Source organism: Eschrichtius robustus, chromosome 12 (assembly GCF_028021215.1).
Source record: "Eschrichtius robustus isolate mEscRob2 chromosome 12, mEscRob2.pri, whole genome shotgun sequence".
Lineage (NCBI taxonomy): Eukaryota > Metazoa > Chordata > Mammalia > Artiodactyla > Eschrichtiidae > Eschrichtius > Eschrichtius robustus.
The window spans coordinates 87324072-87336775 of NC_090835.1; the positions used below are offsets into that span (position 1 = coordinate 87324072).

The 12704-nt window shown below is 40.5% G+C and overlaps 5 non-coding genes across 5 annotated transcripts; all 5 read left to right on the forward strand.

Annotated features, from left to right (window-relative positions):
* The first annotated feature begins 3425 nt into the window (after positions 1 to 3425).
* TRNAM-CAU (transfer RNA methionine (anticodon CAU)) lies at positions 3426 to 3498 on the forward strand. The gene has a single exon. It is a non-coding gene; the product is annotated as a tRNA-Met (tRNA).
* Positions 3499 to 5168: 1670 nt separating this feature from the next.
* On the forward strand, positions 5169 to 5241 carry TRNAV-AAC (transfer RNA valine (anticodon AAC)). The gene has a single exon. It is a non-coding gene; the product is annotated as a tRNA-Val (tRNA).
* Positions 5242 to 5682: 441 nt separating this feature from the next.
* Positions 5683 to 5755, forward strand: TRNAA-AGC (transfer RNA alanine (anticodon AGC)). Its single transcript has one exon. It is a non-coding gene; the product is annotated as a tRNA-Ala (tRNA).
* A 1496-nt stretch (positions 5756 to 7251) lies between these two features.
* TRNAM-CAU (transfer RNA methionine (anticodon CAU)) lies at positions 7252 to 7324 on the forward strand. The gene has a single exon. It is a non-coding gene; the product is annotated as a tRNA-Met (tRNA).
* A 3172-nt stretch (positions 7325 to 10496) lies between these two features.
* TRNAV-AAC (transfer RNA valine (anticodon AAC)) lies at positions 10497 to 10569 on the forward strand. Its single transcript has one exon. It is a non-coding gene; the product is annotated as a tRNA-Val (tRNA).
* The last annotated feature ends 2135 nt before the right edge of the window (positions 10570 to 12704 follow it).

The following is a 12704-nucleotide window of genomic DNA, read 5'->3' on the forward strand; positions in this document are numbered from 1 at the left end:
CCTTCTCGTGAAGGTCAAGGATGCACAGCATCCGGGTCCGCTGACAGAAGAAGGGCACGAGTTTTTCCATCCTTGTCCACTGAGACCCACGCTGAAAGAGCGCGGGAGGAGGCTGATGGAATTCGGGCGACAAGCAAAGAAAAGAAAGAAGAGAAAAGAAGGAGAGCAGCTCCTTTCGATCCCTGCTGCGTTGTGGCCTTTTAGGATAATCCAGCTCAAACCTTTTCTTTAAAAGCTTGGAATAGGAGATACATTTCTGGAGTCAAAAGGCAGACGCCACCAATACCACTGCCCAGGTTGCTGAGCCAATGACAACCACTATTAATAGCAATTGTGTGTGTCGTGTAGGAGACAAGTCTTTACGAATTTACATTCTCATTCCCTTCCTACTTTCAAACTCATTGGTACTGACACACACCCCCCCCCCGCCACACACACACACCTTGTAGTTACGCTTCACTCTGTTTCAGGGATTTCTAACAAGGTAATTGCTATTTGGTTATCCAGATTACTGACAAGGTAATGGCTGTTAACCGCAGGCTGTAACCAACAGAACCATAAGAAAACGAACACCCTAATCAGATCTCTCAAGTGTTTCCCAGAAAAGTGAATGATAAACCACGTTCCAGTATTTTCCCCCCTTCAAATTCATTAGGAAGATTGGAAGACTTTATCATCTCCTTTTTATTATCAGCCTGAAACCTTGGTCACTATGAAACTTTACAGCTGGAAAGTTCAGATGTCATCTGCTCGGTGTGATGAGCAGGGGTTAGGGTAAAAGAGCCTAAATGGTGATAAGGTTTCCACATTCCACTTGAATTATAAAATATTTATTCTAAATACACTGTGAAACTTTAAGTGTTTATATGGAAATCCCTAGAGCAAGTATTTGGACACTTTCTGTAAGCAAAGTTTGCTGGTAAATGAATTTAGGCTGGGCTGTAACTAAATTTGCATTTCAGTACCATTCCAACAGGGTACAGAATTGGAGGAGGAGGAAAATAGAAGAATGAAAAGAGAAGAAACAAACAGAAAACAAATTATAAAATGGTAGACCTCTATTCAAAAATAGCAATAATTACCTTAAAGGTAAATGGTCTAAATACATCAATTAAAAATCACAAATTGTCAGAATGGATTAAATATAAACAGTGACCATAAGAAACTCACTTCAAATGTAATGATAGAGGTAGGTTTAAAATGAGAGAATAGGAAAAGATACAACATGAAATCACTAATCAAAAGAAAGCTTAAGTGAATGTATTGGTATCAGCCAAAGTAGACTTCAAAGCAAAGAAATTTACCAGCAATAATGAAGAATGTTACACAATTATAAAGGGTCAATTGACCAAGAAGACACAACAATCCTAAAAGTGTAGTCCCTGGCCACAGAGCTTCAAAACCATTCTCTTTCAATAATTAATAGATCTAGTAGACAAAAAAAAATCATCAAAGAGATTGAAGAACTGAACAATGCCATCAACCAATGGATCTAATTGATCAAGATCACAATGCAAGTAGAAACAAGGATCAGTGATCGAGAGAGAGACAAGATCATACTAGAATTAAGGAATCAAGAATGGTTAGAGAATAGAAGAATGGTATCATGAAACTCATATTTTAGAAAGAGTTTCTTAGCTGTAAATACCTGGAGATTCAATTGGAGAATCTGGAAGCTGAGCATCCCACATCCACATTTTTTTTTCTGTTATCTCTTGAGGCCAGGGTAGTATGATCCCTTTAGAACCCCAGAAGCTACTGCAGTGTCTGGCAAAGTGCAGCTCCCCAGTGAATTATGTACCAAATGAATGGAAAGGAAGTGCCAGATTCAAAAGAGCTGCACAAGAATAACGTTCAATATTTGGCAAGTCATTGGATATGAGGTTTGAAGGAGGAGAATGAGTCAAAGTTGACTTGGAAGTCTAAGCCCAAAAGGCCAGTACAGAGGAGGCTGGGAATTGGCTAGCTGGTGCGTGGATGAATGGACTACTGTGGAGAAGAACAGACAGTGAGATCATGAGCTGGAGTAGAGAAAGAGCTCATGTTTTGCAATCTAATAATCTGGTTCTCAATTCAGGCTTTGCCATTTAGCAGCTCTAGAACCTTAAGAACATAACTTCTCTGAGCTTCCATTATATCTGGAAAGTGCAAATTATTGAAACCGAGCAGGACCCTGCAGGGCCTACCCGGGGACAGATCCCCCCCCCCCAATCCCCCATATCCCCTGCCTGCCTCTTGTTTGTAGAAAAGCTTTAGCATCCTAGGCCTTCCCCCAGTTCAAAGAGCAAATTTAATCAGAGAAGTGAGAAAATGAAGACACAAAGGAAAGCAGTCAAACAAGACAAATAATAATATTGATAGTTTAGCCATAAAACAAACTCAAGAGCATTTAGTTCCTCCTTAAGGGCTATGGATAATATTCTGAGCCATATCTTTCAGTTATTTTGAAGGTACTAAAATTCCCACCAGATGGAAAAAGTTGACTGCATGCTGACCAGTAGTGTGTAGATCCCAGACTTGTTGGAGCCAGAAAATTGATAATTGAGTTTTCCGAAATACCACCTTGTTACCTCACCATCAGTTAATCAGGGAATTTCGCATTGGCTGTATACACCCTGTGAATGTCTCCCTCACACTGTGTTTAAAAACCCTTCTCTGAAAGCTTTTGGGGCGTTTGGGTCTTTTGAGCCAGTTCTCCTTGCTTGGCACCCTGCAATAAATGCTGTACTTTCCTTCACCACAACCTGATGTCAGCAGACTGGCTTTGCTGCACTGGGGCCATTGGCCCCAAGTTTGGTTTGGTAACATTATGATAAACAGTTTTGTTTCCAAAATTCAATTAGACTACATGAAATAATCTCCATAAATTTCTTAGCGTGATGAATGACACATACAGCTGAAAAAAAAAAAAAAAAAAAGCAGGGAGACTTTTCATTAAGTTCAGTTTAAGTTTTTGTAGGGAAGAATGTCTCCAGTCATGTAGATGCAAGTGGAGATGTAGACTAAGACAGAGAAGTATGGACTGTAGACAAATTTGAGGGCTATTGATTCATTCAGTCAGTGAACTAATGTTAACTGGGTACCTCCTACTTTTCTTTCAACAAAGGAGATCATGAAAGGTGTAAGATCCACTGAGATCTCTGAGGGCAGGAAATACGACGTCATTCGAACACAAGACCAGCAAAAGACAGGCACAATGAATTGTCCCTAGTGCCGAGGTCCAGATGGTCCTATCTTAGGGTGAATATCGGAAAGACATGGAATCCACCTTTCATAGGTGTGGAATCTTACCCGGGTAACATTGGTTTAAACGGAGTGATTTTCAAGTAACATTGAGTACATACACTCTTTAAAAGCTGGAAACAGATGTTCTTAGAAAATACTATTTCGTATTTTACTTTCAAAGTGAAAGTCATACAACATCTGCCCTCTTAGCGCAGTGGGCAGCGCGTCAGTCTCATAATCTGAAGGTCCTGAGTTCGAGCCTCAGAGAGGGCAGGCTGAATTATTTTCACAGTCAGCCTGGCGAAGCATGTGTCATTTGTACTTAAAGAAATCAACAGAAAGGAAAATTAGCAAATGCTTCCGGATAAGCATTTGATAAGTGTTTCAATATTCTATATTTGCTCAAGAGGATGAAATCAGCTTTCTGGTTTGTTGCACCTCTCAGTGGTTTGAGTGAAATAGACAAGAAATTTAGATTACAACAGAAAACAAAATCTGTACCATATTTTTGGTCTTCCTCTCCACCCGATGGAAGAAGCAGGGGAATTTTCTTTTCTAAATTCGTGCTCTAAATGTCGTCTAACTACAGTTAAGGGATGGGGAAGGGCAAAATCATTTATTCTTTTAATTATGCAACAAATATTTCTTGTTAATGCACTGTTCTGGGTGCAGTTAGAAATTTGGAGCTCTTCCACACATCGTGTATTTCTCTATAAAAACAGCTGTGGTTGTTACGAGATTTTGGAAATATGCCACATAGGAGGAGGAAGTGGGGTAGCTTCTGTAGACCTCACATCTGCACCACATTCTAGAAATGGTACTAAAAGTTTATTAATTGTATGCAAGTCATTTGATTTAGCCTTGCAGCTAACCCAAATATCATTATTTCTATTTGAAAGATGAAATTGAATTTCAGAGGAGTTGAATCATTTTTCTCAGGTCTAATAGCTCTAAGGAGCAAAACCAGACATGAAAAGTTGTTTTTTTCTGTATGAAAAGATGTGAGCTTCTCTTTTAATTTAAGGTATAGTCTCATAAGCAGTTTTTCTCCATACCACTTCCTTTCTTCCTTCATACATTCATAGAACAAATATTTTTAAATAAGTGGATTCATTTTTCCATTCATCAGACATTAATTCAAAATCACTTCTGTGTCTGCCACCCAGGTTCAAGACTTCTAATTGTCCTTGACTCCTTCTTCTCCCTCAAATCTCTACATCCAGTGTCTTGAGACATCGTCAAATACTGTAGATCTTTCCTGCACAACCTCTCCAGAGTCTTTCTCTTTCTTCTTATTCATCTATGCCTTCATCCATTCTATAATGTTTATGGAGAATGTATTCTGTGCCAGACAGTGTACTGAGCTGGAGATGCAGAAAGACTCATGTTATTTCTAATCTTAGGAGCTAAAAGAATAAACCTCACTCAATCCCTTAATATCTTATAACTTCTTTTTCATTCTCTTCAATTCTGGTTTCCCTATTTCCTACCTATTTGGCATTCAAAATTAAAAACCTTTCATAAAATGTTACCTTGATCATGTAAGCCATCTGCGTGGAATTTTTTCAAGGGTTCTTAAGCCTCCACAATGTTTTCTCCAATGTATCTTCATGTGTCCAGGTTTTTCAATTACTGTTTCCCTCCATGTTTATTTTACACACACGCACACGCACTTACACCCCCTCCAACTGAACCGGTATATTTCTGAACACAGGATCCCTACCTCCATGCCTGATCCTTCCATCCTGTGTTCACTCTTCATCTGTACACTTCAATGTCCATATATTTTTCCTTCGCTCTGATACGTGTGGCCTCTAAATTCCTATGGCTCTTGTATGTAACAGTATGTATTTTTGTTCTTGCATATAGTGTAAATATGTAACGTCTCAAGACCCGACTCAGCAAGAATCCAAAAACTATCTCAGAAATAACTTGAAGCGGAGGTTTCCGTGGTGTAGTGGTTATCACGCTCGCCTAACACGCGAGAGGTCCTTGGTTCAAAACCAAGCGGAAACAAGTGCTGCCTTTCGCTTTCCACCATCGGGGAAATTCAGCCCACCGCCTCCCCTAAAAGGAACCAGTGATCATCCCACTTATGTTCCTTTGCTGCTTTAGTTTCGTGCTTAAGAAACAGGTAATCAACCTGAGATAGTCCTCCCGCATTAGCCTGGTGTTCTGCGTGAGTCCTCTCAACTGGGACGTGATCTCTTCCGTCCCGGAAAATCTGAAACCTGTACTTTTGCGGCCAGACTTTTCCCAAGGCGACTTTCTCCCTTCCTTACCAGAGGAATAGGTACCAACCGCCCGCTTGCCTCAGAGTATCTTTGAGAGGATGTGCCCTTACTCCAGCGTAATGGCCTTGACTTTTCCTGACCTTCTGGCCGGCCCCAGAAGAAGGAATGACGTGGATGGAGATGGTCCTCTGAAAAATGGGAGGAAAAGCAAGGAGCTGGAGGTGGGGAATTAGCTCAAGTGGTAGAGCGCTCGCTTAGCATGTGAGAGGTAGTGGGATCGATGCCCACATTCTCCAGCCTTTTACTGGCTCAACTGAGGAGCTCTTGTTGATAACCGCAAATCTTCCAAACTATAGAAAGAAATGAAAAAGCTATACACTTTGGACCCTTTTCTGGGCAAGGACAAAACGGGGCAACGCTGGCTCTACTGGCCTTTGGTATGTACATGTCTCATTAATGATAAGTCTAATAGATTAAAAAAATCAACAAGCACATTGAGAAAATAACACCATGCACCAATGGGTGGAATTGACCTTATAAAGCAAAATCACAATGAGGTTCTACCAAAGAGTTGTAAGAAAAGCAAGATCATATCAAAACTTAAGAAATCAAAAATGGTCAGAGTGAAGCAGAGGGACATTATGAAAACAAATATTTTAAAAAGCATTATTTAGTTGCAAATGCCAGGGAGACTGAAAGTAGTGAAACCGGAAGAGGATCATTCCTTGTCCATATTTATCCTTCTAGTTCCAGAGATCTGTGTGGTCAGATTCGTTCTGAATCACCTGAGCCTACTGCCCAGCACAGAGCAGCTCCCCAATGAATATGTACTAACCGAATGGAAAGGAAGGGATAGATTCAAGAGAGCGTCACAAGAATAATGTTCAGTATTTGGCACGGCAGTGGATGTGGATTTTGAAGGAGGAGAATGAGCCAAAATTGACTTGGAAGTCTAAGCCCAAAAGGCCAGCACAGAGGAGGTTGGGAATTAGATAGAGTGTGGATGAATGAGCTACTGTGGAGAAGAACAGACAGTGAGATCACGAGCTAGAGCAGGAAAAAAGATCACAGTTTGGAATCTAAAAGTCTGTTTCTCAATTCATACTTTGCTGCTTAGCAGCTCTAGGACCTTAGAAACATTACTTAACTTCTCTGAGACTCCATTATATCTGAAAAATGCAAATCATGATACATACTTTTGTTGCCAAAATTCAATTTGAATATATGAAATCATCTCCATAAATTTCTTAGTATAATTATAAGGCTGAAACAAACGAGGAGGTTTTTTCATTAAGTTCAGTTTGTGTTTTTTGTAAGGATAATGTCTCCAGTCATGTATATCCAAGTGGAGATTTAGAGTGAGACAGAGAAATATGGACTGTAGACAAATGTGAGGAGTATTCATTCACTAAGTCCGTCAGGGAACTAATATTAACTGGGCACTGTTCAAAAGTTTCTTTTGAACATAAGGTACCAAGGAAAGTATAAGAGTGACTGAGATGTCTGAAGGTGGGGAGAGGCAGATCACTGGAACACAAGAGGGAAAAAGAGCAGCAAAAGACCTGTACAATTCTTGGGTACGGCAAGCCAGAGTGTCCAATTGCTGGGCGTGTACTGGAGAGGTGTGGACTCCACAGTTCCTGGATGTGGAACACTTCAGGTGCAGCACTGGTTTAAATGGAACGATTTACAAGTAACACTGATTACATTCTTCAAAAGCTGGAAACTGATGGACATACCTGGAAAATAAAATTTCATATTTTATTTTCAAAGCCAAGGGCAATGAACATCTGCCCTCTTAGCGCAGTAGGCAGCGCGTCAGTCTCATAATCTGAAGGTCCTGAGTTCGAGCCTCAGAGAGGGCAGGCATCTTCATCTTTTACCAAGCAACAAATATCTCCTGTTAGTCCCTTCCTCGTGGAGCTACACCCCAGTCGGGAGGAGTGGGAGAAACAGAACAAGAAGCAAGTAAGAAAAAAATGCATCATAAGCACAGGAGGAAATGTGTGCTGGGGTGTAATCATTAGGCAGTACAGCGGCTCGGGAGTGTGGAGGTGGCACGTTCAGCTTTCAGAGGAAGAGTCAGGAAAGATATCGCGTTGAAGATGCCTTTTAGTCTCTCCTTTCACGCTTGCTGAAATCCTTGTGTTCGAAGTTTTTCTAATTCAGCTCAGTTCCAGTCTTCAAGGAATGAATGCTCTGTGTCATTGGTCTATAGACAAGGAAGGAAAACCTGAAAAAAGCTGTGAGGGAGTGAACATGGTCTGTACTGGACAGTGCTGGCCTTTCCATCTCAACGTTCATGGTTTTTGGCCAGCGGGAGGGTGGACCGCCCACATCTGTTGCCGAACAGAGAGATCCTGGTGAAAACAAGGCCTTTCCACTATTTTGTACTTGAATTTTATGGGGCAGTTGGCCTGAGGAAAGAAGGAAGGCTGTTGAGGGACACCTAGAGAGACAAGGCATACAGCAGAACTTGTCCTTCTGAGGTCTGAGTAGCCTGGGTCTGCGAGAGAATCAGAAAGACCCAGACGGTCAAACAACAAAAACAACAACAACAAGAAAAAAAAGAAAATTGTGAAACCAGGGGAATTCTTAGGAAAACTCATGAAAGAAGAATAGAAGTAGGATCTTTGGGTAGTTCTTCCTTAAGAAGGTTTCTTACCCATCTGTCCCAACCCAATCATCACAGTCCAAATCAACACCTTCAGAAATATCTCCAAAAAAATGAAACAATCAGGTGGTATTTAATTTCCACACAAACAACCCCAGATAGAATTTTTCCTCTTTGCACAGGCAGCTTAAATATGGTTTAAAATGGGGGTGGGGATGATCCCAGGAGGTAATGCAGGAAATACATTAATCAGCATTAGTGATCAGATCCTGATGAGGTCCAAAAACATTGAGAAAAGAGAGCATCATGATTCTGCCATGCTGAGCTGTGAACAGCCCTTGCACTTTGTTTTTCACTGAGAGACTTCCTTTTCCCTCAACTTGAACTTAAGCTTCTTCAGACACAAAGAATCCTTTGGGTGAAGTTCTTTGAGACTCTGTGAATAGGTGGGCCTTCAGCAAACCCAACATTTGCTTAAGTCAGTGGCACACAGTCTTGCAAAAAGATAGAAAATGTCTTACATTTTGACTCTGTTGTGGGTATTTGGTAACCGGGCTCTGTCTGGGCTAGTTTCCCAGTTGCCCACAGAGGGCCTTTCTTCACCTCTCAGCTCCTGACTAATACATCTTCTCATTTTGAATCAGACTTAGTAATAAGGTGCCTACTTCTAGGTACTCAGTCCCTGAATCACATGTCACTTTACTACTGACACCACCCCCCATAGCTAATGCCTCTTACTGTGATTTCAATCTATTACATCAACTTATGCCACCTTCCTCACAAAGTGTCTTATGAAGTGTTTTAGAAAGTGTCTTATGAAGTTTTTCTTTTTAAATTTCTTGTCTCTCCTCTAGAATATAAGGATCTTTAGGTTCAAATCACTGTGTCCTCAGTGCCTAGAGTTAAGGCATAAATATGGCCTCTGTCTTGAAATGGAAGTAATAGGTAAATGGAGTTAATAGGCAGATCAAATACAAGTTAATAATTTAATAAATCATTGTATTAACTTCCAAAATGTTAATCTCTGCATCTTTCAATTCATTTTGTTCTTTCTTTATGACTTATTTGATGTTTTGACTTTTATTGATGAATGGCAGTTTATTTATAATGCATAATTTTAATTTTTCCCAGACAGAATTTTCTACCTTTTAATTAGTGAATAACAAATAAAGGTGTAAGGGACCACAGATGTTTAGGACTCCTGTTATAAAAGTCACAACTGATAACAGTTTGAAGTTGGGTGAAAACTAGAACCGAATTTAAAGCCTATTTCCTTTTGCATGTATTTCCTCCAAACATTTTCTTCTACACAGGTTCTTAATTTCCACTTTCTTTCTCTTTTCAACAGTGAAGCCCAAAAATGTTCCCTTGTCTCTTCTTCTAGGTTTCAGGATGAAGAGAGCTTGAGGATTTGGAGGCTTGTGAGAATTCTTATACAGGTAGACCACAAATCTTTGTCATTGCGCAGCTTAGAGGCTGCAGGGAAGAAGAGGAGACGGTAGTCATGTCCAGAATGATGACAATGTAGACAGTGTAGCAGCCTTTTCAGGATAATCAAGTATCTTGAAAACAGTTTATTCTTTGTGGGACCAATGACAAAATGGTGACATATATGATTATAGTTTGTAGGATCCCAACTATTTCTCCGTGATTTTCTTTTAGGGAGTGGGGACTTGGAATACAGGTGAAGAAAGATTAAAAAGGAATGAAATAAATCCTCTTTCAGAACCATGTGCTAGAAATTGTACTAAAATTTTATTAATTTATGCAACTTGTTTGATTTAGCATTGCAGCTAATCCATGCATCTATGCCTTTATCCATTCTATGTTTATGGAGGATGGATTCTGTGCCAGACAGTGTACTGAGCTGGAGATGCAGAAAGACTCATGCTACTGCTAACCCCAGGAGCTAAAAGAATAAACCTCAATCCGTTAATAATTTATAACTTCTTTTTCGTTCTCTTCAATTCTGGTTTCCCCCACCTTCCATAAAATGTTACCTTGATTATGTAAGCTTTGTGCCTGGATTTTTTTCAAAGGTTTTTAAGCCTCCACAGTTTTCTCCCTAGTGTATCTTCATGTGTACAGGCTTTTCAATCACTTTCCTTCCATGTCTATTTTACACACATACACACACACACACACACACTAGCACTCCAATTGAACAGGTATATTTCTGAACACAGGAATTCCTACCTCCATGCCTGTTCCTTCCACCGTGTGCACCCTGTTCCCTCCATCTTCACCCCTAAATGTCCGTATTTTTTCCTTCACTATGATATGCTCTCGCGTCTTATTTCCGATGGCTCTTGTCTGTAATATCTTGCGTTTTTTATTGTTCTGTCCTACGGTGTAGATATGTAAATCCTCATGACCTGCCTCAGTAACAACGGAAAAATATCTTAAAAGGATATGAAACATGAGTTTCCGTAGTGTAGTGGTCATCACACTCGCCTAACACGCGAGAGGTCCTCGGTTCGAAACCGAGCGGAAACAACTGATGCTTTTTTGCCTTCCACCATGCGGGGAAAATCAGCCCTCCGCCTCGCCTAAAAGGAACCAGTGGTCATCCCACTCCTGTTGGTTTGTCGTTTTCATTTCGTTTTTAAGAAACAGATAAACATCCTGAGATAGTCCTGTTGCGTTAGCCGGCTGTTCTGGGTGACTCCTCCCAACTGGGACGTTTTCCTTTCTATCTCGGAAAATCTGAAACGTGAACTTTTGGGACGCCAAGCTTTTCCCATGGCTACTCCCCGCCTCCTTTTCCTTAGAAGAGGAGTGGGTACCAACCGTGCTCTTGCCTCAGGGCATCTTTGAGAAGACTTGCCCTTAGTAGAGTCAGGGTTTCAAGTGAATGATGGAGATGGGACTCTGAAACTCGGGTAAAAAAGCAGATGAACGGTGGGGGATTAGCTCAAGTGGTAGAGCGCTCGCTTAGCATGTGAGAGGTAGTGGGATCGATGCTCACATTCTCCAGCTTTTGCTCTCAGTCAAGGAGCTCTGGCTGATAACTGCAAATCTTCCAACCTGTAGAAAGAAATGAGAAAATTAGACACTTTGCACCCAGCTCTGGGCAAGGCCATGACAGAGCAGCGCTGGCTCACTGGCCTTTGGTATGTACCTTTACTATCAGCCTATAATTTGTTCTCTGTTTTTTCAGAATAGCTGGTCATCTCAAGGGATATGCCCAATTCCTCTTTTTATTCCTGTTTCTTCCTGCTACTTAGCTGCAAGGTGGTACAGTCCTGAGAAGCACAGGGCAGAGCGGGGTCAATAAAGCCCCAGCTGTCTTGTCAGGGACTGAAACCGAGTGCCCCAAGTAACCAGAAAATATCAGGAAAGACACTGTGGAAAGCAAACACGTGAAGTTACTAGTGAACTTCTGGATGCACCCGGGAGCTGTGAATAAGTGGCTCTGATCCTAAACAACCTACCATGGCCTTTGAGAACTGAACTGATAGCGCACTGCCCAAGTCCACACTGGTCACTGGATTGCACACACTCCAGAGATCTCCAAATAGCATCAGAAAGGCTTTGGAAATGGATTGGACTATGAAACCACAACACACAGAAGGCTGTTCGGTACTTGGAATTTGAACACAAGGCAGTCAGGTGCCTGCCAAAGCAAGATTGGCAATATTCTCCATAAGCTTTGAACAAGACATAAAGCCTTATAATGTAATACAAAAATGGCCAGGTTATAATCTAAAATTATTCAGCATATGAAGAACCAAGAAAAATCTTAATTCACTTGAAAAGAGAATCAGCAGATTCCAATACTGAGATGACACAGATGTTGGAATCCTCTGACAAATATTTTCAATGCTCTGAGAATTAGGGGTGAGAACTCTTTGAAATGAATGTAATGTTAGGAAGTCTTAGCAAAAAATGGGAAGATATACATCCAAATTGCAACTTCAGAACTGAAAAATATATTAACCAAAATTATAAAGAACATCTCACTGGATTGTCTCAATAGGAGAAGAAGATGACTGGAAAAAGTCAGTGAATGTGTAGATAGAACAATAGTAACTACTCAATCAAAATGACATAGGGAAAAGTGTATTTTAAAAGATGGACGGAGCCTTAGGGACAAATAGGAAAATAGCAAAGTTCTTATAGTCCCATCATTGGAAACCCAACAGAGGAAGAGAAAGAGGTCCTTGAAAAGGGGTGGGGGGGAAACACTGGAAATATTAATGGTTGAAAACTCCCCAAATTTGGCAAAAGATATAAACCAGAATAAAAACATTCAGCAACCGTAAAGCAGCATAAAACCAAATAAATCCACACCCAGACATATGACAATTAAACTGCTGGAAACAAAAGAGGAAAAAAATGCTGAAAGCACCGGAAGAAAATGAAAGGGAAACTGCAATCGAATGATTGTGGATTTCGCATCAGAAACCATAAGAACTGTAAAGAAATGACATGACTTTTATTAAATGCTGAAAGAAAAGACCTGTCACTCCAATAGCTAAATATAACAAAAATACCCTTCAGGCATAAAGGTGAAAGAAACACATTCTCATTTGAGGTAAACTGAGAGAATTCATTGCTAACAGAAGTGCTAGAAAAGAGTAATGTCGTGAGACAAGAAAAAATGATACCAGAAGGAAACAGAATAGCAT